This window comes from Pristiophorus japonicus, chromosome 1 (genome assembly GCF_044704955.1).
Source record: "Pristiophorus japonicus isolate sPriJap1 chromosome 1, sPriJap1.hap1, whole genome shotgun sequence".
Classification (NCBI taxonomy): domain Eukaryota; kingdom Metazoa; phylum Chordata; class Chondrichthyes; family Pristiophoridae; genus Pristiophorus; species Pristiophorus japonicus.
Window position 1 is genome coordinate 371,067,832 of NC_091977.1, and position 25,297 is coordinate 371,093,128.

General features: G+C 45.0%; 1 protein-coding gene and 1 pseudogene across 1 annotated transcript in view; both read right to left on the reverse strand.

The window, feature by feature from the left end:
- rbbp8 (retinoblastoma binding protein 8) overlaps positions 1-25,297 on the reverse strand; it is a 290,628-nt gene that overhangs the window by 164,735 nt on the left and 100,596 nt on the right. The gene's annotated exons all lie outside the window — the stretch shown is intronic.
- LOC139278632 (U2 spliceosomal RNA) lies at positions 11,610-11,788 on the reverse strand (annotated as a pseudogene).

A 25,297-nucleotide genomic window follows, 5' to 3' on the forward strand; every position in this document is an offset into this window, starting at 1 on the left:
AAAAACTGGGATGGTGGAAGCTGCGCTTCCTCTCCATGGCAAGAAAGAACCTGGTCATCAGGAGTGAGGTGCTTTCGGGATTGCTACACGTGGCACAGGTCTGGCCCATCTCTCGCTCCTGTGCCGTGGCAGTTACCCAGGCCGTCTTCCACTTTGTCTGGAGGTCCAAAATGGAACGTGTCCGCAGAGACACAATGTACAAATCTCTGGACAGTGGAGGAAAGGATGTTCCGAACGTGGCCCTCATCCTGATGGCCACCTTTGTGTGCGGCTGCATCAAGCTGTGCACAGACCCCCGATACGCAAACACCAAGTGTCACTACACTGGTTCTACCTGTCCCCTTTGTTGCGAAGGATGGGCCTGGCCACGCTGCTGCGAAACGCCCCCACCAGTTGGACCATGCCTGTCCGCCTGTCCTTCGTGGAAAAGTTTTTCACAAAAAAAAACCTTTTGACCACAAGGCCATAAAACAGTGGTCAGCACGTTAGGTCCTGGACGCCCTACAAAAGGAGCGGGTGGACCCTGTCGGGTGGTTCCCTGAACTGACTGTCGAACTCGTTTGGCAGAATGTCTCATCGCCAGAGCTTTCACACAAGCACCAAGACGTAGCTTGGTTGGCGGTGAGGAGGGCCTTACCCGTCAGAGCATTCATGCACAGCCGACGTCTCAGCAGCATGGCACGGTGCCCCCGAGTCAGCTGCGGGGCGGGCGAGACTGTCACCCATCTCCTTCAGGATTGCGCCTTCGCAAGGCAGGTTTGGAAAGAGATGCAGTGGTTGCTGTCGAGGTTCATCCCGAGCAGCTCCGTAACACAGGACTCTGTGCTCTACAGACTGTACCCAGGGGGACACACCGAGACAGACATCACCTGCTGCTGGAGGGCCATCAACTCGGTCAAAGACGCTCTTTGATCTTGCCGAAACTTGCTGGTCTTCCAGAGCAAGGAGATGTCCACGTCTGCATGTTGCAGACTGCCGCAATCCAAGATCCAGGATTACGTGCTGAGGGACGCACTTAAAATTGGTGCAGTCGCCGCAAAGCCACGGTGGGGAAGGGCCACAGTTTAAAGCCCTTCTGCCACGGTAAACCCAGGGGCAGGAATCAGTACAAAACTCCACTCGGACTGTACTTGTAACTTCTTTTTTGTGTACATGGAGCACCATGATCTGTAAACACCTATGTAGTGCCATGTACAATGCAAGGTCTGTTTCCTGATGCACGTTGGAAAGGAAAAATGTAAATGTACCGTCACCCATTCCGTGTACTGTATAATGACACATGTAATGTAATTTGTTGAATGTTGTACAATGTATCCCGTATTGTACTTGAACTGAAAAGCAAGGAAATGTAGTGTATGGGATTGCTGACCGCAACTAAATGTACTGAACTGCTTTTGAATGTACTGTACAAATTTTTATATGAATAAAGTATATTTTGAAATATTTAAAAAAAGGACTAAGAAAGAGGTTCTGCTGATAAAGTTTGAGCAGCTAGGATCTAAATTGAAAAGCAGAACCACAAAGGTAATTACCTGAGCCACGAGCAAATTGGCATAGGGTCAAGAGAATCAGGGAGATGAATGCGTGGCTCAAAGATTGGTGTGGGAGAAGTGGGTTTCGATTCATGGGGCACTGGCACCAATATTCTGGAAAGAGAGAGCTGTTCCGTGGGGACGGACGACACCTGAACTATGCTGGGACGAGTATCATGTATACATGGCTACTGTTGGTACTATCAAAGGGTGTGCCACCAGAGGGCACAGCAGTGGGAGACTTGTAGGTTACCTGTACAGGTGTGCCTGGCCTAGTATAAAAGGCTGGCCACCAGTTGTGATCCTCACTTTGGAGTTAGCAAATAAAAGACTACGGTGACTACAGTTCAAGTATAACACATTGCCTCGTGGAGTCATTATTAGAGCATCTAAGTACACAACAATTGGCGAATTACGATTACGAAATTTCACGTGAAAATGGCTAACCTTGGTACATTGTTCGCCGATGGTGATGATTGGGACGCCTTTGTGGAGAGGTTCGACCATTTATTCACAGCAAACAACCTGGCAGGAGACGACCCGGCCACACTGGCTGATAAGCGCAGAGCTATCTTGCTAACCAGCTGTGGACCCACCGTCGATGGCCTCGTCAGGGACTTGCTGGCACCAGCGAAGACAACAACCAAGACATACAAGGAGCTCGTAACCCTGATCCATGAGCAACTCAAGCCCAATGGAAGCATCCTCACAGCCTGACACCGGTTCTACACCCACCGATGGCGCGAAGGCCAGGAAATCGCAAAATACGCCGCAGATCTCAGGAGGCTGGTGGCATCATGCGAGTTCGGCAACCACCTTAACAAAGTGCTGTGGGATATTTTTGTCATTGGAATTAGCCATGAGGACCTTCTTCATAAGCTACTGTCGGCGGATATCACAGTCACACTGCAGAAGGTCATCTCTATGAGCCAGGCATTCATGACCTCGGCCTGCGGCTCTAGGCAGATGACTCACCCTCGGGACTCAAACCCGTCAGGTACTGTGCACAGAGTGGCGCCGTTTTAGAGGCTGTACTGTTGAGCGCGAACCCGCTCAGGGAAGAGAGAATAGACCCCCCCCCCCGAGTCCCTTAACTTAAGAGTCCACTGAGGGGGGCTAATCAATTAGCTCCATGCTGGCGTTGTGGAGGGAATCACAGGGCTCACCAGTGCCGCTTTAAGGACTATGTATGCAAAGGCTGCTGCACAAAGGACCACCTCCTGCGAATGTGAGAGAGAAATATGACTCACTGTGTCGATGAAGAGTCTGCAGATGGCCATGAATCGAACGCGGATTATGAAACAAAAAGCAGAGAGGCAGCTCACGATGAGGTATATAACTAGTAGAATGGACAAGGGAGAACCAGTGCATGTGGTATATTTGGACTTTCAAAAGGCTTTTGACAAGGTCCCACACAAGAGGTTGGTGTGCAAAATCAAAGCACATGGTATTGGGGGTAATGTACTGACGTGGATAGAGAACTGGCTGGCAGACAGGAAGCAGAGAGTCAGGATAAACGAGTCCTTTTCAGAATGGCAGGCAGTGACTAGTGGAGTGCCGCAGGGCTCGGTGCTGGGACCCCAGCTCTTTACAATATATATTAATAATTTAGATGATGGAATTGAGTGTAATATCTCCAAGTTTGCAGATGACACTAAGCTGGGTGGCGGTGTGAGCTGTGAGGAGGACGCTGAGAGGCTGCAGGGTGACTTGGACAGGTTAGGCAAATGGGCAAATACATGGCAGATGCAGGATAATGTGGATAAATATGAGGTTATCCACTTTGGGGGCAAAAACACAAAGGTAGAATATTATCTGAATGGCGGCAGATTAGGAAAAAGGGAGGTGCAGGAAGACCTGGGTGTCATGGTTCATGAGTCCTTGAAAGTTGGCATGCAGGTACAGTAGGCGGTGAAGGCGGCAAATGATATGTTGGCCATCATAGCAAGGGGATTTGAGTATAGGAGCAGGGATGTCTTACTGCAGTTGTACAGGGCCTTGGTGAGGCCCCACCTGGAATATTGTGGTCAGTTTTGGTCTCCTAATCTGAGGAAGGGCATTCTTGCTATTGAGGGAGTGCAGCGAAGGTTCACCATACTGATTCCAAGGATGGCAGGACTGACATATGAGGAGACTGGATCAACTGGGCCTTTATATACTGGAGTTTAAAAGGATGAGAGGGGATCTCATAGAAACATATGAGATTCTGACGGGACTGGACAGGTTAGATGCGGGAAGAATGTTCCCGCTGTTGGGGAAGTCCAAAACCAGGGGACACGGTCTTAGGATAAGGGGCAGGCCATTTAGGACTGAGATGAGGAGAAACTTCTTCACTCAGAGTTGTTAACCTGTGGAATTCCCTGCCGCAGAGAGTTGTTGATGCCAGTTCATTGGATATATTTAAGCAGGAGTTATATATGGCCCTTACGGCTAAAGGGATCAAGGGTTATGGAGAGAAAGCAGGAATGGGGTATTGAAGGAATGATCAACCATGATCTTATTGAATGGTGATGCAGGCTCGAAGGGCCGAATGGCCTACTCCTGCATCTATTTTCTATGTTTCTATGTTTACCTGCACCACCGAGCGTTCCCCGCTGAAGATGGAAGTCGAGGTAAATGGCGTTCCAGTCTTCATGGAAGTGGACACGGGGGCGAGCCAGTCAATAATGAATCAAGAAGCCTTTGAGAGGCTATGGGACAATCAAGCTGAACGACCCAAGTTAGTCCCGGTTCAGGGAAAGCTGCGCACCTACACCAATGAAATTATCCCAGTCGTTGGTAGTGTGAATGTAAAGGTACTCCATGATGGCACGGTGCACAAGTTACCTCTGTGGCTTGTTGCAGGTGATGGACCAACGCTGCTTGGCCGAAGGTGGATGGAGACGATCCACTGGAAGTGGGAAGACTTCAACCCTCCTGCAATCGACGTCCTCAGCATCCGGAGGCACAGCAAGCCCTCACTTTAGGGTGGACCCGGCACCAGAGAGCAGACCAGCACAGCACCCGAGGTACAGACCGCTCAGCACGACTGCTTGGAGATGATCCAGCTGAGACGACCCGAACGTACCTTCCAGGCTCCAGTGGCAGGACTCTGGAGGAAGAAAATCGGATCCAGAGGCGACTTCCCAGCTTCGGAGGCAGAACCCGGGGAGAAGAAGGTTACCACAGTCGATATCATGGATGGAGGAAAGATGGCGCCCAAACCACGAGGTGAGGCGCTGAAGAAAAAGATGGCCACGGCCAGACCACGAGGTGCAGCGCTGATGGAGCAACATGTGGCACCAAACGGAGAAGAGGATTGGGGTAAAGCAAGCAAGACTCTCTTAAAGGAGGCCTGCAACCCACTACAATTAAAGGGACAGTTCCACACACTCAAGCAATGTAATAGCAACTGTAAGTTAGAGACAAAATGTGTAACTGATGATCAGAGTTGTGTAAATGAATTAAGCAAGGAAAAGTCGCGCGATCATGTAAAATGTGTAATTGATGATCTGAATTGTGTACATGCAACCAGCGAGGAAAAGTCACACGATCGCGATCGGAACTACAGAGTATCCATCATAAGTAATGAAAAGTTGTGCGATGTAGGATTTCAACTGCACGCAGCCAATGCAGTGGACAAACACCCATCGGGAGCACTCACGTCCAGCGAGCTACCCAATGCTGTAGCCTGCGTCCCAGGGACCAGAGTTATGTACTTTGAAGTGTGGCCACAAGCAGCCAACACACGAGCTGCAGAGCAAGCGGGACCTCAGCAGGGCAATGGCACTGGTATCGATACCCTGAACCTGATCGGCTCCACCTCTCAGGCACCCGATGGCACCAACCACCACGAGCCTAAAAGAGCAGACTGTGCTAAGGCGCAGTCCCCAGACCCCATCGCCACCATGGCCATACTCGTAAACGAAGGGTCACCCGCTACAGCCCCCCCAAAAGGGACCGAGACCAGCCAGGATCCCAAACCAAACAACACCAGGCCAGCGAGTCAGCAGTTCCCTGTGCATTGCTTGACGACAGCTCCTCAGGGAGCAGCAGCAACCCAGGGCACAAAGAAAGGACAGGGAGGTCACAGGCATCTGTGAACCTGTCCGACGCTAGGAACCACGGCAACAGCCCCAAGAGCAGGCAACCTGACCCAACCGAGTTCCCACTGCCAGCACTGGGCACTGCGCTGCCACCAGACTGCAGGAACACCATCCAGCAGTTCTGGAACTAGTTTGTCCTTACGCATCGATAATGTATCTCATCAGTCTAACGTACTTGTCTCACAATGGAACCACAAATGTAATGCAACCTTGTTTTTCTGAACTTGAATGTATATGAATGCAATGAGCCTTCGGCATAATCTATATGTGGCGGGGGGGGGGCGGGAATGGAGTGGTCAGGGACACACACAAACAGCAACCACCAGCACTCTACTGCACCAACCACTCACCCAAGATTGAAACGACCTGCCAAAGGGTCAATCAGATAGAGCCTACATAGAGCTAAGTCCAGAGCACAGTCAATGCAGAGGCGATTTGCACTAAAGGCCTAGGGGAGAGTGATGTCATATATCCTACATGGCTACTGTTGGTACTATCACAAGGTGGCACAGCATTGGGAGACTTGTAGGTTACCTGTACAGGTGTGCCTGGCCTCGTATAAAAGGCAGGCCACCAGGTGTGATCCTCACTCTGGAGTTAGCAAATAAAGGACTAAGGTCACTACAGTTCAAGTACAACACATTGCCTCGTGGAGTCATTATTAGAGCATTTAAGGACACAACAACCAGAATTCTAGCGAATCGAATAACTAGGGAGGTAGATAGGGCTTTAAACTAAATAAGGGAGGAGTGGGGTGAAGGTCTCAGTGGAGAGAAATCTAGAATGCTAAAGAGAAAAGAAAAGGAAGCAATGCAGCAAAGTGATTGTGGTAAGGATAACCAGATTATGTCAGGAAGGGACAGAGCATACAAACAAAAAAGAGTGCACGAACAAATAGCGTCCAGGTAAGAAAAAATAGCGATAAGACAAATAGGGCTACAGTACAAAAAAATGTTAAGATGTCTAATAATGTTAAAAATACAAATCTAAAAAACACATTATGAATGCTTTGTGCATTCAGATAAAGGTAGACAAATTAACAGCGCAAACAGATGTAAACGGATACGATATAGTTGCAATTATGGAGACATGGTTGCAGGGTGACCAGGGTTGGGAATTGAATATCCAAGGATATTCGATATTTAGGAAGGACAGGCAAAAAGGAAAAGGGGGTGGTGTGGTGTTGTTGGTAAAGATGAAATCAGAGCAATAGTGAGAAAGGATATTGGCTCAGAAATCAAGATGTAGAATCAGTCTGGGTGGAGCTAAGGAGCACCAAGGGGCAGAAAACATTGGTGGGAGTTGTTTATAGGCCTCCAAACAATAGTGGTATTGCAGGGGACGCATTAAACAGGAAATTAGAGATGCATGTAACATGAGTACTACAGTAATCGTAGGTGATTTTAATCTACATATAGACTGGCCAAACCAATTAGTAATAATACCAAGGAGGATGAATTCCTGGACTGTGTACGAGATGATTTTTTAGACCAGTACATTGAGGAGCCTACTAGGTTACAGGCTATCCTAGATTGGGTATTGTGCAATGAGAAGGGGTTAATTAACAGTCTTGTTGTGCCGGGTCCTTGAGGGAAGAGTGACCATAATATGATTGAATTCTTTATTAAGATGGAAAGTGAAGTAGTCCAATCCGAAACTCTGGTCCTAAATCTAAACAAAGGAAACTACAAAGGTATGAGGAATGAATTGGCTATGATAGATGAGAGGATTAATTAAAAGGCATGATAGTGAATAGGCAATGGCTAACATTTAAGGAACTAATGCATCAATTGCAACAGTTATACATTCCTTTCGGGCGCAAAAACACAAAAGGACAAGTGGCCCGACCAAGGCTAACAAAATAAATTAAGGATAGTATTAGATCCAAAGAGGAGGCATACACAGTTGCCAGAGAAAGGAGCAAGCCTGAGGATTGGGCGTAGTTTAGAATTCAGCAAAAAAAGACCAATAGATTGATAAAAAGGGAAAAAACAGAGTATGAGAGTAAACTTGCAAGGAACATAAAAATCAACTGTAAAAGTTTCAACAAGTATGTAAAAAGAAAAAGAAAAAAATATAGGTCCTTTACAGTCAGAATCAGGAGAATTTATAACGGGAAACAAGGAAATGGCAGAACAATTAAATAAATACTTTGGTTCTGTCTTCACGGAAGACGACACAAATAACGTCCCAGAAATGCTAGGGAACCAAGGATTTAGTCAGCAAGACGAATTAAAGGAAATTATTATTAGTAAGAAAATAGTGCTGGAGAAACTAATGGGACTGAAAGCCAATAAATCCCCAGGGCCTGATAATCTGCATCCCAGAGTACTAAAAGAGGTAGACATGGAAATAGCAGATGCATTGGTTGTCATCTTCCATAATCTATAGAATTTTGGAACAGTTCCTGCAGATTGGAGGATGGAAAATATAACCCCACTATTTAAAAAAGGAGGGAAAGAAAACAGGGAACTACAGACCGGTTAGTCTATCAGTAGTAGGGAAAGTTCTAGAGTTTATTATTAAGGATGTAATAACGGGATACTTGGATAATATCAACAGGTTTAGACAAAGTCAACATGGATTTACGAAAGGATAATCGTGTTTGACGAACCTACTGGAGTTTTTCTGAGGACGTAACTTATAGGATACGGGAGAACCAGTGAATGTAGTATATTTGGATTTTCAGAAGGCCTTTGATAAAGTCCCACATAAGAGATTAGTGTGCAAAATTAAAGCAAATAGGATTGGAGATAATATGCTGGCATGGATTGAAAATTGGTTAACTGACAGGAAACAGAGTAAGAATAAACAGGTCTTTTTCTGGGTGGCGGACAGTGACTAGTGGGGTACCGGAGCGATCAGTGCTTGGGCCCCATATATATTTATATTTATAAGGAGAATGTAAAGACACTGCAAGGCGACTTAGATAGGTTGAGTGAGTGGGCAAACACATGACCAATGCAGTAAAATGTGGATAAATGTGAAGTTATCCACTTTGGTAGGAAAAACATAAAGACAACATATTATTTAAATGATAATAGCTTGGGAAATGTCGATGTACGAAGGGACCTGGGTGTCCTTGTACACCAGTCATTGAAGGCAAACATACAGGTGCAGCAAGCAGTTAGAAAGGCAAATGGTATGTTGGCCTTCATTGCAAGAGGATGAGAGTACAGGAGCAAGGATGTCTTACTACGGTTATACAGGGCCTTGGTGAGACCACACCTGGAGTATTGTGTGCAGTTTTGGTCTCCTTACCCAAGAAAGGATATATTTGCCATAGAGGGAATGCAGTGAAGGTTCACCAGACTGATTCCTGGGATGGCAGGACTGTCATATGAGGAGAGATTGGGTCGACTAGGCCTGTATTCATTAGAGTTTAGAAGAATGAGAGGGGATCTCATTGAAACGTATAAAATTCTGACGGGGTTGGACAGACTGGATGCAGGGAGGATGTTTCCCCTGGCTGGGAAGTCTAGAACAAGGGGTCATAGTCTCAGGATACGGGGTAGGAAATTTAGGACTGGGATGAGGAGAAAACTCAGAGGGTGGTGAACCTGTGGAATTCTTTACCACAGAAGGCTGTGGAGGCCAAGTCATTGAATATATTTAAAGAAGGATAGATAGATTTCTAGACACAAAAGGCATCAAGGGGTATAGGGAGAAAGCGGGAATATGGTGTTGAGATAGAGGATCAGCCATGATCATATTGAATGGCGGTGTAGGCTCAAAGAGCCGATTGGCCTACTACTGCTCCTATTTTTTATGTTTCTATATACTTGAAAAGGAAACATTTGCAAGGCTACGGGGAAAGAGCAAGGTAGTGTGACTAATTGGATAGCTCTTTCAAAGAGCTGGCACAGGCACAATGGGCTGAATGGCCTCCTTCTGTGCTCTATGACTATATGATGATCATTGTGCAAAAGTTACAAAATTGAAACAATCTTTTCCAGCCTCAACTGTACATTGTCCCTTGCTTCGCCAGATCAGAGGCATCATATGCATCGAGCTCAGAGGCATCATATGCATCGAGCTCAATGGTTTTATAATCTCATTTTTTTTTTTAATAAATAAGCAAGCCCCCTTTGAAAATTTGAGCATGGAATTTTGGTCCTTTTGCAAAAGTTAGACATTCCCTGCTGATGTCAGTATTTAGCACAGGAGCCACTTGCTGCTTCAAAAACACTTGGAATCTCAGAATTGTCAAAGTAACAATGTATTTTAACCATGTCTTTTTTTTTTAAAAAGCACAACTGAAGCTTTGTAAGATGATGCAAGCACAGGCTTGCTTGTGCAGCAGTTACATGCAAGTCTAAATATTTCCATACAAGAATTCATAACAGAAATTCACAGCACAACCCATCCCTCTCTGGTATCATGCAAAAATGTTAATAGAGCATAGGGTTTGTTTAAACATGCCCATTAGTTGTTTTTTTGTCATTAGTATATTACAAAAAAGTGTCAATTTAATAAAACCTTTTCCCGTATGCATGATCCTAGCAATGTATTGTAAAATCAACTGCCTTGGTTTTACAGCACTAAAGCCAGCCCTCTGTTTCAAAATTGGGTATTATGTGATAAACTCAAGATGTTCACTAATGTTTCTTTAATTCTTGATGAACTTAACAATTTGGAAACTATTCAAACTACTGCTGTATTTCATATGTACTTTTCACAATCAAAATGCTTATTTTCAAAACTATAATTGAACGGTTCAGAATCACAAGCAGATCAATTCGAAACCCGAAGGCAGAGAGTTTCAATCTCAAGATATCTTGCACAACTCACTTTCCTCAATTTTGTCAGTTCTTGCCCAGGTCACTTTATCAAGTGCCAGGTGAAGGTGAGTCACTTTACAGATTTAACCAGAAATCAACCAACATCTTTACAGTAATCATACAATTCCCAAAAATGCAAAACCTATTTGGGAATACCATAGCACCTATAGTCAGGACGTCTAAATGAATTCCCTAACTGTGAAATCGAAGTGACTTTATAGCTCTCACTAACAGCATGACTGCTGATTTGTTCTCACATTTTTTGTCCCTATTTTCATGGGATTCAAGACCGAATATTAAATTAAATAAATGAAGCTGACATTTCTTTTCAGCTGCTCTCCTGCAAGTTAAGAACCCACAGGAAAATGGCAAAGACTAGCTGTCTTATAAGGAGTGGAACCAGGAAAATGTCTGTCTGAGGAGCAATAGTTCCCACTCCTAAGTTTGTCTGGGGACCCAGTGTAAATTTGATCCTTTTATGACAATGCAATTCAGCGCATACTAGTGTATGGAGCACAAATTGTTGCAAATTGCACACTGGAAATATAACTTTATCCCCAGCAGTATCTCTAAATTGAGAGGGGGTCGCACATTCATACACACACAATCCTAAACACAGAAAGGTAAAAACACTGTTTTCAGTAAAGTGGAGTACATATTTACAGCTGCAAAATACAGATATAAAAGATCACCTCTGTGGAAGATGTGGGGGAAAAAAAGGTCTCGTTAGGGTTGGTCATGTGATTTTTTTTTTAAAATGCAGAAATTAGTCAACTGTACTACTCAAGGGAAATTAAATCTTTAGAAATAAAAGGAAGTGGCATTGAGCAAAACTGAATATGTAGGAATGGAACAAGAAATTAAATTGTTCATGCAACTGCATCTGACGGAAACCAATAGGAGTTTAAAAAACAATAGGTGGCGTAAGTAAGGTTAAAGAACAAAATGGTTGTAATGGAGATGGGTGCAGCTGTCTTTGGTGTTTAACAAATAATTTTCACAGCATAAAAGTCTGTGAAGTCGGTAGTTAACCCAGATGCTCGTAAAGCTCAACTAAAAGCAGCAAAACCACCAGATCGTGACCTGTACTTGTTCACATAAAGTTGGCAGGCTTTCTCTATTACTTTTTTTTTCCATTCTTGTCAGATCAACTCCAGCGCCAAAGATCACTTTGCGCTACTATATTTGATCTTAGCCAAAAGGCCGAGAGGGGAAGCTGCACCGTTCCTGGAAACACTGCAATACCAGGTCGGTGCGTGGAGTGGACGGAGCAAGCCCCTGTTCCATCTCCCTGTTCCAAAAATCAATTTAATATTTGGTCCCCAGATAGGAGATATTAAACTGATAAGAACATATACTACACTTGATCTTAGCCAAAAGGCCGAGATTACTTAGATTACTTAATTACTTCAAGCCAGGCCCATCCCTAAAAAAGGTGGAGAGAAAATGACAGGAAGTGGACCTGTTGGAATCTTTACAACAGAGTCACATTTCGATCATCCATTTGTTTGTCAATAGAAAATGCATTCAAACTGCTCAAACTCATTTTTCTTCCATGTTGCTGCCACATGAGCAAGATTTAAAGGGCCCGAAATTGGTGAACACACCACCGCATACCGCCCAAAATCGCGAAATTGATTGAAAAATATCAACATACCGTCCGGCGGAAAATTCATCAGCAACATACTGCCGGACGGTATGCATACCGTCTGCCCCTGCACACCGCCGACATACCGCCCAAAATTGCCAAATTGATGGCTTACCCTGCAGACCGCCCTGGAAAAGGTGGTTTTAAGTTGATTTCAGGTCGGCGGTATGCATCTTCACCTGTGAATTTATTTTATCCGTCACCCTCTGAGTCTCTCCCACCCCCGCAGTCTCTTCCCTCCCCCACCACAGCAATCTCCCCCTCCCCCACCCCAATAAACGATCTCTCCCCCGCCCAAGAAGTGATCTCCCCCAAGTAGCTCATGGACCACCGTCCTGCTGTTGGGTGTTTAATTGTCCACCACCAAAAACAACTAGATGTGCCAGGTCTAGAGCTTTGACTGGTCCATTGGTTGTGGGATCGCTTAGCTCTGACTATAGCATGCTGCCTCCGCAGTTAGCTTGCATGTAGTCCTGTGTTACAGCTTCCCCGGGTTTGCATTTCATGTTTAGATATGCCTGCTGCCACTCTTAGCATGCTCTTCTACACTCCTCGTTGAACCAGGGTTGGTCCCCTAGCTTGATGGTAATGGTTGAATGAGGGGTATGCCAGGCCATGAGGTTACAGATTTTGGTGGAATACAATTCTGCTGCTGTTGCTGATGGTCCACAACGTCTCATCGATGCCCAGTTTTGAGCTGCTTATCTGTTCTGAATCTATCTTATTTAGCACAGTGGTAGTGCCAAACAACACGGTGGATGCAACAAGTAGATTGATGAGGATGAAGACTTAACCCGCTTGTATGACAATTCTCTGACAACCGTTTTAGTGAAAGGAAGACCGATTTAAAACAAATAGATTCGAATTTTCAGCACAGAAACAGGCCATTTGACCCAACAGGTCTCTGATGTTTATGCTCCATCCACCTTACTTGTTCTCATGAAGTAGGTTTTTCCCTCGTGTTGATTCTCCCACCACTTGCCACAGGCCCAGTCTGGCAGCTATGTCCTTCAGGATTCAGCCAGCTTAGTCAGTACTGATGCTACAGAGCAACTCTTGGTGATGAACATTGAAGTCCCCCATCCAGAGTACATTCTGCACCCATTCTACTTCTACCAAGTGGTGTTCAACATGGACGAGTATTGATTCAGTCGACAGTAGACTATGTTCCCTGTAATTTTTTTTTTGCCCTGTGCTGCCCCGTTAAGGCATTCAAAATACCGTGCATGCACAGTTTTTACATTGCGGATTCCCTGGAGCAACACCTAACAGGGAACAGTGACGGTAGATGGTAATCATCAGGAGGTTTCCTGGCCCTTGTTTGACCTGATGCCATGAGACTTCATGAGGTCCTGAGGCAATGGTGAGGACTCCCAACTCTATACCACTGTGTCAAGGCCACATCCTCCCAACACTGTGCTGCGACCTCGGCTCGGTCTCGCCTGCCGGTTGGACAGGGCATACCCAGGGATGGTGATGGCGGAATCTGGGACATTAGCTGAAAGGTATGATTCTGTGAGTAAGACTATGTCACGCTGTTGCTTGACTAGTCTGTTTGGGACAAGTCCCCAGATGTAGGTGAGGAGGACTTTGCAGGGTTGACTGGCTTGGGTGTGCATTTGTCATGTCTGAATCCGGTGTCTAGATAGTTTTTTGTATTTGCTAGTAGCTTGCTAAGCCATTTCAGAGGGCACTTAAGAGCCAACCACATTGCTGTGGAGTCACATGTATGCCAGATAGGGCAAGGGCAGCAGATTTCCTTCCCTAAAGGACATTAGTGAATCAGATGGGTTTCATGGTCACCATTTCCAATACCAGCTTTTTATTCCAGATTTATATAATGAACTGAGTTTAAATTCTCCAGCTGCCATGGTGGGATTTGAACTCGCGTCTTCGGATCATGAATCCAGGCCTCTAGATTACTCGTGCAGTAACACAACCGCTATGCTACCATATCCCCAGGTAAGAAAATGCTGTATTCTTGGGTGGGTGGAGCAAACCCAGTTATGCCTGGTCCCTGACCAGAGTTGCTACTGAGGTGCGAGCGCCCGCAGCAGTCTGAGGTGTCCTGCGCTGGCCACTCACCAGCTTTTATATTGTAGATACCGCACATGCGCAAAAATTTGAATGGGCCGCACATGGGGGAGACATGCCACACAGAAGGCAGTGCAGCTTAAAGAGGACATTGTCCCTGATGCTTTTTTGCCATTTAAATTTGTGTTTACTGTAGGGGCAGTCGCACATCGTTGACTATTATAATAACATACAAATGAGAGAAATACATCATACAATGCATCTCTTATCATCTGCATTCTAGCAAAGCAGGCCACAAGGGTTTGGAGGTTTCGGAGTGTTGGGCAGGAGGGCTAGGTTCCTGGCAGACCCAGGCAGAGGAGAAGGAGAATTGAAACACGCTCTCCTGAGATGCAGCGTGCAACAGATGCGGCTCAGGTTGTGGCATTGGGTATGGAGACCAATGAGCTTACCCGATCACTCATCGGCAGCGTCAGTGCAGTGGGTGAAGAGGTGACGGTACTGACGGGAGAAATAGCAGTTATGACACGGGAATTGAGGGAGGGAATGTCCGAGGGAGTGCAAGTGACGGCACAGGCCGTCAGGGAGGGCATACAAGTGACGGCACAGGCCGTCAGGGAGGGCATGGTTGAGGTAGCTGCTGCAATAATAAGGGCACACAGCCCGGCCAATCAAATGACACCCCCATGAAGAAGTGAACATTCACTGAGATGTGGATGAGAGATGGTTGCAGCCTTTCTTTGCTGCTTTTGTTCTTGTTCTTGATGTAACTGTAGTAACGTTTTTCAAATTGAAATTGTTTTGTAAGTTTTGTAACTTTACAACTTAAGTGATCTTAGGGTTTTTAAGTGATCTTATAGTGTAAATGCTCTCACATTTTGTATCTTATTTTGCACCTAAAAAGTGATCTTGAAGTTTAAGTGATCTTAAGAGTGTAAGATTTTTCACATTGAAATTGTTTTGTAAGTTTTGTAACTTTACAACTTAAGTGATCTTAAAGTTTTTAAGTGATCTTAAAGAGTCATAATAAAAAGTAAAGTTTGATACAAATATTTTATTACACTAATGACAACTTTTCAATACAGTAGTTTTTCATTAAAACTGAATCATGTTCGATTAACACAACACAACATAGGAACAACTCCAAAAAATAAACATGTCCATGCGCAACAGTAGTCGCAGAACCCTCAGGCATCAGTAATTGAAGCGTTCACGAATGAGCTGCTGGCGCAGGGCTCGAGCAATTGTTAAAGGAGCACGATAGACGGCCCTCTTCCGACCTCGTGCTCCGGCATCAGGCACTTGCATGGTTTCCTGATCGTCGTCATCATCCTCATCCTGCTCTTCCAAATTACTATCATCAGGCACTCGCCCCTCATGTGGGTCTTCTGGTTCCACTATCAGTTCCTGCTGCCTCATGATGGCTAAGTTATGCAGCATGCAGCACACAACAGTGAACTGACCGACAATCTGAGGAGAGTATTGCAAGTGGCTTCCGGAATGGTCCAGGCATCGGAAACACTATTTCAAGATGCCAATGGTCCTCTCTATGATGCTGCGCGTCGCAATGTGCGCCATGTTGTATTGACGGTCAGCCTCCGTCCGTGTTATGCGTAGGGGAGTCATGAGCCAGGTGGCGAGGCCGTACCCTTCGTCTCCCAGTAGCCAGCTCTGCCCTTCTGGCTGCCGCGTAGGATGAACGTATCATGGGTGCTGCCAGAGTATCTTGCATCGACTGACATGATGCGCTGCTTGTCGTCACACATGAGCTACACATTGATGAAGTGGAAACCTTTTCTATTCCTGTACTGCTTGGAATCCTCCACAGGTGCTCGCAAGGCAATATGGGTACAATCAATGCAGCCCTGTACCTTTGGGAAGTCAGCAATCCTGAAGAAGCCCACAGCCCTGTCATTCATTGCTTGTGCGGTCATTGGGAACTTGAAGAAGTCATTCCTCCGCGCAGACAGTGCAGCCGTGACCTGGTAAACACAGGCATGTATTGCATGTTGAGAGATGGCGCACACATCTCCAGTTGTAGCCTGAAACGATCCCAAGGCATAGAAGGCAAGTGCAGCTGTTACCTTCACTTCAACAGACAAGGCAGTCGGCGTTCTGCTTCTGGGCTGCAAATCTGCTCTCAGTATATCACAGATCTCAACGACAACTTCTCTGCGGAAACGCAGTCTTTTGACACAATGCCTCACTCATGTTCAGGTACGAGATCCTGGCTCGATATTGCCGACGTGGGTAAGGTCTCCTGTCCATCAGCCTATGGGCGATGACATTCCTGGTGTGGTGAGCTCTAATCAATTCTCTCCTATGCAGTGAACTGATGGCGAACCATTGCATAAACCGTGGTGTTGATAATGCAGCATCCATACTTGAATTACAAATGTAATTTTTAAACTTGCTGGCTAGCTCTCCCTCCCACTGCTTTGTATGCCTCCCCTGGCTCCTGGCTGAATGGCCTGATGCTCCGCAGCTCGAAGGCTGTTTGCTGCTGTCTGTAGTGCCACTGACGCCGCCCATCTCCTGGATGAAAGGCCTGAAGCTCCGCAGCTTGAAGGCTGCTGCTGCTTCACACAGGTAGGAAAATTAATGTAATTTTTATTTGCTTTATTTATAATTTTTTATTCAGGATGGCTCTTTATTTGTATAAGTGAGACTGTTGAATGCTTGTAAAATTTTATGACTTCCCTTCCGCCCCCCCCCCCCCCTCCCCCACCCCCACGTTCCCTACGCCTGATTTCTAAGTGTAGGCAAGGTTTTTCTGAGCGTACAAAAATCTACACTTACTCTATTCTAAGTTAGTTTGGAGTAAGTTTTTACTGCCTAAACTTGCAAAACAGGCGCAAGTGGCCGGACACTCCCCTTTTGAGAAAAAAAATCTGTTCTAAAATGAAACTGTTCTAACTCATTAGAACTGGAGCAAACTAAATGCCGAGAATTGCAATTTCTAAGATACTCCATTCTAAACTAGTTGCTCCAAAAAAAATAGGAGCAACTCAGGCCGAAACTTGACCCCATAATAAATCTGCGTCCACAGTAGATGCTTTGGTTTCCAAATTTCCTCCATTTAGCAATTGAGGTCACCACAGTCAGCACAAAAGTATTTCTTCCCGCAAAACAAGTTCGGATTTCACATAAAATGGCAATCTTGTAAATTGAAAAGTGAAAACATTTTTGTTATCACACTTCTTTTTCTCACTTCCTTTTGTACATATCAAGGGAAAAGTTCAGGGAGGGAGTTAGACGATGAAGCAATGGTGCCTTTGGACTGTTACGTCTAGGGAGGGGGTTAGACTTTGGAAGCCTAATATCTGCAGCTTTTTGATAAGGAAAAAAGACTTGCATTTATATAACCTTTCATGACCACCGAATGTCCTAAAGTGCTTTACAGCCAATAAAGAACTTTGTTTTGAAGTGTAGTCACTGTTGTATTGTAAGAAATGCAGCAGACAAGTTACGCACAGTAAGCTCCCACAAACTGCAATGTGATAATGACAAGATAATCTGTTTTTGTGATGTTGATTGCGGGATAACTATTGGCCAGGGCACCGGGGATAACTCTTCTGCTCTTCTTCAAAATAGTGCCATGGGATCTTTTACGCCTACCTGAGAGAGTAGACAGGGCCTTGGTTTAATGCCTCATCCGAAAGGCTCTGAGGAGGTTCTGCACATCAGCAGGGCAGGAGACATTGTGGTCACAGGCAGAGTTGCATCCATGTGCACTCAGTGTGGTCAAAGACAATTTCTTAAAATAATTAGGCATAGCCACTCTAATGGAGGAGGGGCACCATGCAGTGGCTTCTGAAAATTGTGACCAAGTCATTTGGTACAATTCTCGAGGCTTGGGCAGGACTTGTGTTAAAAACATTATTGGCGTGACCCACAGTAGAATAGCAGAGGGTCATGATGGGAAATGTTTATCATGTCCAATGGAGTGGTACAAGAAGTTGCTGAAGTGAATAGAAGATAAGTTGATAGGCAAATTGATGATTTTTTCTGTCTGTCGTGTTATAATTTTTTTTTAAATGAGTATGTAATTAGCTGGATAAGAAAAATAGATGCCATAAGAAAGTGCCAAAATGTTTTTGGCACTGTGATTGGATGCTTTTTTAAGGATTTAACGGTTTACAATTTGACGTAGGAATTTCTATTTTGATGAATGAAAGTTTTAAACTTTGAGTCAATCCGGTGTTTTTATTGGCAGGTATATAGAAGGCATCCATGGTCAGTACAATCCAATAACTAAGATACAATGACATCCTCTCTGAATGACTAACAATTATGACAGAAACATGGCAATTTTATCAACTGTTAATTAGAAGCTAAAAGAAATCATCAGATAGTAATTGCATTCAGGCTTTCCCTACAGCACACAGCCACTCCAAAAAGGATCATTTTTATTATAAATTCCCAAACGATTACCACTAGTCAAAAAAGTCAATTCTCAAACTAATAGGAGATAATTCTTCAAGAGGTTACAAAGTAGTAAATGCAAACCTTACTTGTTTGAAGGGGGTGAGGTAAGGAGAGAAAGCTCGGGTACAAATCATTTCTAACTGGCAGTTTAACTCAAAATTATTCCTTCGAAGAAATATTTTTCTGTAAAATGTTATAAAAACAGCATTGGAAGTTTTTTTTTAAAATATGAGAAACAGGCTCCGACACTATTTTGCATAAATGATGCCTAGATAGTCAATAAATCACCACCAAGCGACTGAAATGATCACATATCAGTAAAATGACAAGGATTATGTTACTCTACACTATTCAATCTACTGCAGCTGTTCAGCTCATTGCGTAAGGAGTGCAGAGGAAATACGATCACTAGAAATGCACATCTTTTGTGACCCTATGTCTATTCCACAATGTGAATGACATCAGTGATCATTGGAGAAAGGCCTTTTACAGTTATCACATTAGTCTGTAGCTGTAGGTTTATACATTACATGCTAGCTTTTTCTAAAAAAAAGAGCTTTGATTATTATAATCCTCTTTCCAATTGGGCAAATCAATCAGTATAATTGAAAGGCAAATATGAGTATTTATCTACATGATGATACAAACAGAAAAAATAACTGGATAATTATCACCATGTGTTCCACAGAGATGCAAACTTGGCTCCCTCAATGGCTTGGGGGTGAAGGCACTGCCAGTGTAGTATTACACCACATAGAGGTTACAAGTACAATTCCCAAGCTGTGCTGAGCTAGCCAATCTCAAGTGAGGCAGGAGTTGGGGGCAGTGAAACTGTCCTCAGCAACCTTGGATTAGGGAGGAAGAACAACACAACCAAATGAGGGGTAAAGAATGAACCCAAGGTTCCCACTTTCAGAGAGCCCAGCTGAAGTGTGCATGTGGGAAAATCAGATGGGAGCACCGAGGTGCACATGGAAAGGAATACACTTCTCCAATTGTCTCCAAGTGTTCTTGAGCCATAGCCCACGTCCACCCACTCTGTGCTGCATCAGTTCCAGCCTGTTCCTTCTGTGCCCTCCTTCTCTCTATCCTGTAGCAGTGACCATAACCCACTTCTTGCATTCGGTGCTCCACCGGTGACCCCTGGTGTCTCATTACAATTCGTGAACTACCCTGGCCCACTCCCCCTCTCAGCAGTTTCAGTGGCCCTGGCCTACACCCTCCCATTCTCAGTTACTTCAGCAGTATCAGCTCACTCTCTCTAGCTGTCAGTGCTACAAGACTTTAATATAGATGGCAAATAAAGGCCCGAGAGTCGGAGGAGGCGGCCACAGGAGCGGGAGTTCAGGCAGTCGAGCGGCCTATAAAGGCCCGAGAGTCAGAGGAGGTGGCAACAGGAGCGGGAATTCGGGCAGTCGAGCGGCCTAGAAAGGCCCAAGAGTCGGAGGAGGCAAGCTGGTGCAGAGGCAGGGGCAGAAGGTAAACAAAGAAGAAAGACAAAATTGAAGTGGGACATTACAGCCAAGCAGGTAAGTGATTGGTTGGTTGGTGAGTATTTGATCTTTTATTTTGCTTAGCAGTAAGAAAACTTTGGCATTGTTACAAATTAAGTTAATCTAAGGGTTAATTCATGGCAGGAGAGCCCAGACCCGTGTCATGCTCCTCCTGTGCTATGTGGGAAATCAGGGACACTACCAGTGTCCCTGACTACTATGTGTGCGGGAAGTGTATCCAGCTGCAGCCCGACAGACCACATTACGGCACTGGAGCAGCGGATCGATTCACTCTGGAGCATCCGCGATGCTGAGGATGTCGTGAATAGCACGTTTAGTGAGTTGGTCACACCGCAGGTAAATATTGCACAGCCAGATAGGGAATGGGGGACCATCAGAAAGAGCAAGGGAAGGCAGGTAGTGCAGGGGTCCCCTGCGGTCACTTCCCTCCAAAACAGATACACTGTTTTGGGTACCGTTGAGGGAGGTGGCTCATCAGGGGAAGGGAGCAGCAACCAAGTCCATGGCACCAGGGGTGGGTCTGCTGCACAGGAGGGCAGGAAAACAAGTGGGAGAGCTATAGTGATAGGATTCTATTGTAAGGGGAATAGATAGGCGTTTCTGCGGCCGCAAACAAGACTCCAGGATGGTATGTTGCCTCCCTGGTGCAAGGGTCAAGGCCGTCTCGGAGCGGCTGCAGCGCATTCTGGAGGGGGAGGGTGAACAGCCAGCTGTCGTGGTGCATATAGGTAAAAAACGGGATGAGGTCCTACAAGCTGAATTTAGGGAGTTATGAGTTAAATTAAAAAATCGGACCTCAAAAAGTAGTAATACAGGATTGCTACCAGTGTCACGTGCTAGTCAGAGCAGGAATCGCAGGATAGCTCAGATGAATACGTGGCTTGAGGAATGGTGCAAGGGGGAGGGATTCAAATTCCTGGGACACTGGAACCAGTTTTGGGGGAGGTGGGACCAGTACAAACCGGAAGGTCTGCACCTGGGCAGGACCGGAACCGATGTCCTAGGCGGAGTGTTTGCTAGTGCTGTTGGGGAGGGTTTAAACTAAAATGGCAGGGGGATGGGAATCAATGCAGGGAGGCAGAGGGAAGTAAAAAGGGGGCAGAAGCAAAAGGTAGGAAGGAGAAAAACAAGAGTGGAGAGCAGAGAAATCAAGGGCAAAAATCAAAAAGGGCCACATTACAACATAATTCTAAAAGGTCAAAGAATGTTAAAAAAACAAGCCTGAAGGCGAGGAGCATTCGTAATAAGGTGGATGAATTAACTGTGCAGATAGCTGTTAACGGATATGATGTAATTGGGATTACGGAGACATGGCTCCAGGGTAACCAAGGCTGGGAACTCAACATCCAGGGGTATTCAATATTCAGGAAGGATAGACAGGAATGAAAAGGAGATGGAGTAGCGTTGTTGGTTAAAGAGGAGATTAACGCAATAGTAAGGACGGACATTAGCGTGGATGATGTGGAATCTATATGGGTAGAGCTGCGAAACACCAAAGGGCACAAAACATTAGTGGCTTATGCCTTTTTTAGCCCAACAGATCCACTCATGGGGACACTTGGCCTCACAACAGATGACGGCACGGTTCCAGAAAAGCTGGTGGGGTCGGGGATTTAAAAAACATGCCCAGCTGGTAACAGACCGCTGTGAGGTCTGCCAGAAAAATAATTCTGGACCCATCACGGTAATGCCCCAACTGAGGCCCCCTGCCCCTGTCGGACCATTCCAGCATCTGCAGGTTGATTATACATCTCTTCCTTCATCCCAAGGATTCACTAACATTCTTGTCATGATCGACAGATTCTCGAGATGGGTAGAAGCTGACCCAAATAAAAGAGCCACAGCCAATCACACTGCAAAGGTCTTGTGTAAGGATTACATTCCCCGATGGGGAGTCCCAAGTAGCATTGACTCAGATCAGAGAACACACTTCAAGGTGCTGTCTGCCAAGAAGTCTGTAGGTTACTGAACATTACGTGGGATTTACACTGTCCTTATCATCCACAATCATCAGGACAAGTAGAACGAATGAATCGAACTCTGAAACAACGGCTTGCCAAATATCACCAAGAAGGAACACCATGGCCCCAGGCACTACCAATAGTGCTATGTAGCATTAGGGCAACCCCGAACAGAACTACAGGTCTAAGCCCATTTGAAATGATAACAGGAAGACCCATGTCGCTGCCAGGAACTATCGATTTACAGAAAGCTGATGTTCACTTAATGAGTGACACTTTGTTATCATACTGTCAGAACCTAACCAATGCTATTAGTTCTGTTTCCCGACAGGTATCGGCAGCTTGGGGTAATCCACCCGAAGGAGGACACGACATCATCCCGGGAGTCTGGGTGTATGTGAAAAAGTTGCATAAAGAACCTTTGGGTGCCAAGTGGGAGGGACCTTATCAATTGTTATTGACTACCCAAGCAGATGTTCAAGTCCAAGGAAAGAAAGCCTGGACCCACGCTTCACACGTTAAACGAGCACCCGTAACTGAAGCTGAAATCTAATAAGGACAATTACTTTTTTGCGAAAATGTATAAATTTACTGTATTATTGATTGTGGGTATTCTAGGCATAGGCTTACTTCTTACTAGCCGACCCTCTGCACCAAAGGGAAATAGTATGGTAGCAAGGGAATTACATGTAAATACCTTTTTATATATGTCATACATTTATGCCAAACAAGGTAACATTTCTAGTTGTTGGGTGTGTGCGCATATTCCTATTCACTCAAAGGGAGGGATTCCCTTGAGGCCAGTTCCCGTGAATATCTCGGAAATGGCTGAGTGGATAATTAATCAAAACAAAACAGGCAATGCGTTTCAGGATACGGAAAACTGGGCACGTAAATGGAAGTCAGCAGCTTACAATCTGACTACCTTTGAAGGGGGATACCACCCATGCTACAATAATTCCAAACGGCCCCCATTTTTTGTTATCACTAATACAACGGGAATAGAAAGACCGGGGGGAATCGGTCTGTCTGATTAGAAACATCAAAGGAGGCCAAAATATGGGGTATAGTAACTGCTCCCGGAATTATAATATAATCAAGCCACGGAACCGTCCAAACTGGGCCGATGTGGGAATTCTTAACGTAACAGGGATTCTGAATAAAACAGATGGAAAAGTCTGGACAGGCCCCGGAGTGTTGCTGACAAAGAAACAGCTAACATTCATTGCCTATACTGGCACCTATTAGGTGTGTGGCCACAAGGCCTACCCTTGGCTGCCCCAGAATTGGACGGGATCCTGCTACTTAGCCTACATTGTGCCTTATATGTATCATATAAAGTCACTGTCGGAACATTTACACTGTCCTAAGAGAGCTGTCACAGAAACAGAGAGGTTCTTTGCCATTCTGATCCCCAGGTATGGGACCGCCAGACTGGCAAGGGAATCCATTAACATGGCATCCGTTGTGGAACGGGTAGCCAATGATACCTCAGAGGCCCTAGTTAAAATCAATGCAGAAATGGTAGCAATCTGCATAGAAGCCCTACAAAATAGACTGGCCCTTGATTACATCCTGGCTGAAAAGGGAGGTACTTGCGCCCTACTCGGAACTGACTGTTGCACATATATCCCAGATAGCTCCAAAGAAATTACCCACTTAGCGGAGCATATCCAAAAGGAGGTAGAAAAACTTAAGCAACTCCCATCATTCACTTTGTGGAGCAGAGCCACTGAATGGCTAGGTTCAATAGGAACTTCATTGGTGGAGGTTTAATTCTATTTGTTGTAATTGTTTTACTTTTATATTGTTTGTTTATGTTGATTAAATGTTGTTGCGACCAGGCGGCTGTAGCTGCTGTCCCGCAGGTGAGACACCTTGCAGGTCCCAGCAGACCGTTTGTACGTGGCACAGAGGTATGTCATGCTTCAGGCAAGGTTGTTTACTGGTTGAATTAAGATATTGATTTGGATTAAATTGGAATAAGGTTAATTAACCTACTAAAACCAGACTGCCACTGTGGCCACGATGGAACTCGGGTTGGTGTAAATTTGTGTGGAAGCTACTAGTCCGGACATGTGGCAAAACACATCAACAAATTTTAGAAGGAAACTCTACATGAAATTATTTTATAGAATGTTTAACCAGTGATACCTGATGTTTTATGATTCAGTTTGTGAAAGAATCAAAGGGGGGATTGATAAAGAATTCAAACAGGCTGCATTTAGACAGGCTGTGAAAATTTACAGACACCAAGTCAGAGATGCTACGTGAGTGGGAGCATGTTGCATTAAGTCATCAATCCACTTGACATTTTAGGACCTTGGGTAGCAAGCCAATTAAAAGGTTAAAAGACTATTAATTGAGCCAATAAGGTCAAAGAAGGCGAGTTCTTTTCTGTAAATTGATCCAGGTATAAGTACAGCCATTTTGACCATGTGGTCTCAGAAGGACAAAGACCTGGCTTAAAGCCAAGAGCTTGTTACTGCTGCCAAAAATAAAGTGAATTTAAAACTACAATCGGAGTTCGTATTTCATTGGAAATTAAGAGATCTAACACTTTGGTTCTGTCTTCACTAAGGAAGAGACGAATAACCTCCCGAAAATACTCGGGGACCGAGAGTCTAGTGAGAAGGGGGAACTGAGGGAAATCCTTATTAGTCAGGAAATGGTGTTCGGGAAACTGAAGACCGATAAATCCCCAGGGCCTGATAGTCTGCATCCCAGAGTACTTCAGGAAGTGGCCCTAGAAATAGTAGATGCATTGGTGGTCATTTTCAAACATTCCATGGACTCTGGATCAGTTCCAATGGATTGGAGGGTAGCTAATGCAACCCCACTTTTAAAAAAAGAGAGAGAGAAAACAGGGAATTTTAGACCGATTAGCCTGACATCAGTGGTGGGGAAAATGCTGGAGTCAATTATTAAAGATGTAATAGCAGCACATTTGGAAAGTAGTGACAGGATCGGTCCAAGTCAGCATGGATTTATGAAAGGGAAATCATGCTTGACAAATCTTCCAGAGTTTTTTTTTTGAGGATGTAACTAGTAGAGTGGAAATGGGAGAACTAGTATATGTGGTGTATTTGCACTTTCAAAAGGCTTTTGACAAGGTCCCACACAAGAGATTAGTGTGCAAAATTAAAGCTCATGGCATTGGGGCTCATGTATTGACGTGGTAAGAGAAATGGTTGGCAGACAGGAAGGAAAGAGTAGGAATAAACGGGTCCTTTTCGGAATGGCAGGCAGTGACTAGGGGTTCAGTGCTGGGACACCAGCTATTTACAATATACATTAATGATTTGGACGAAGGA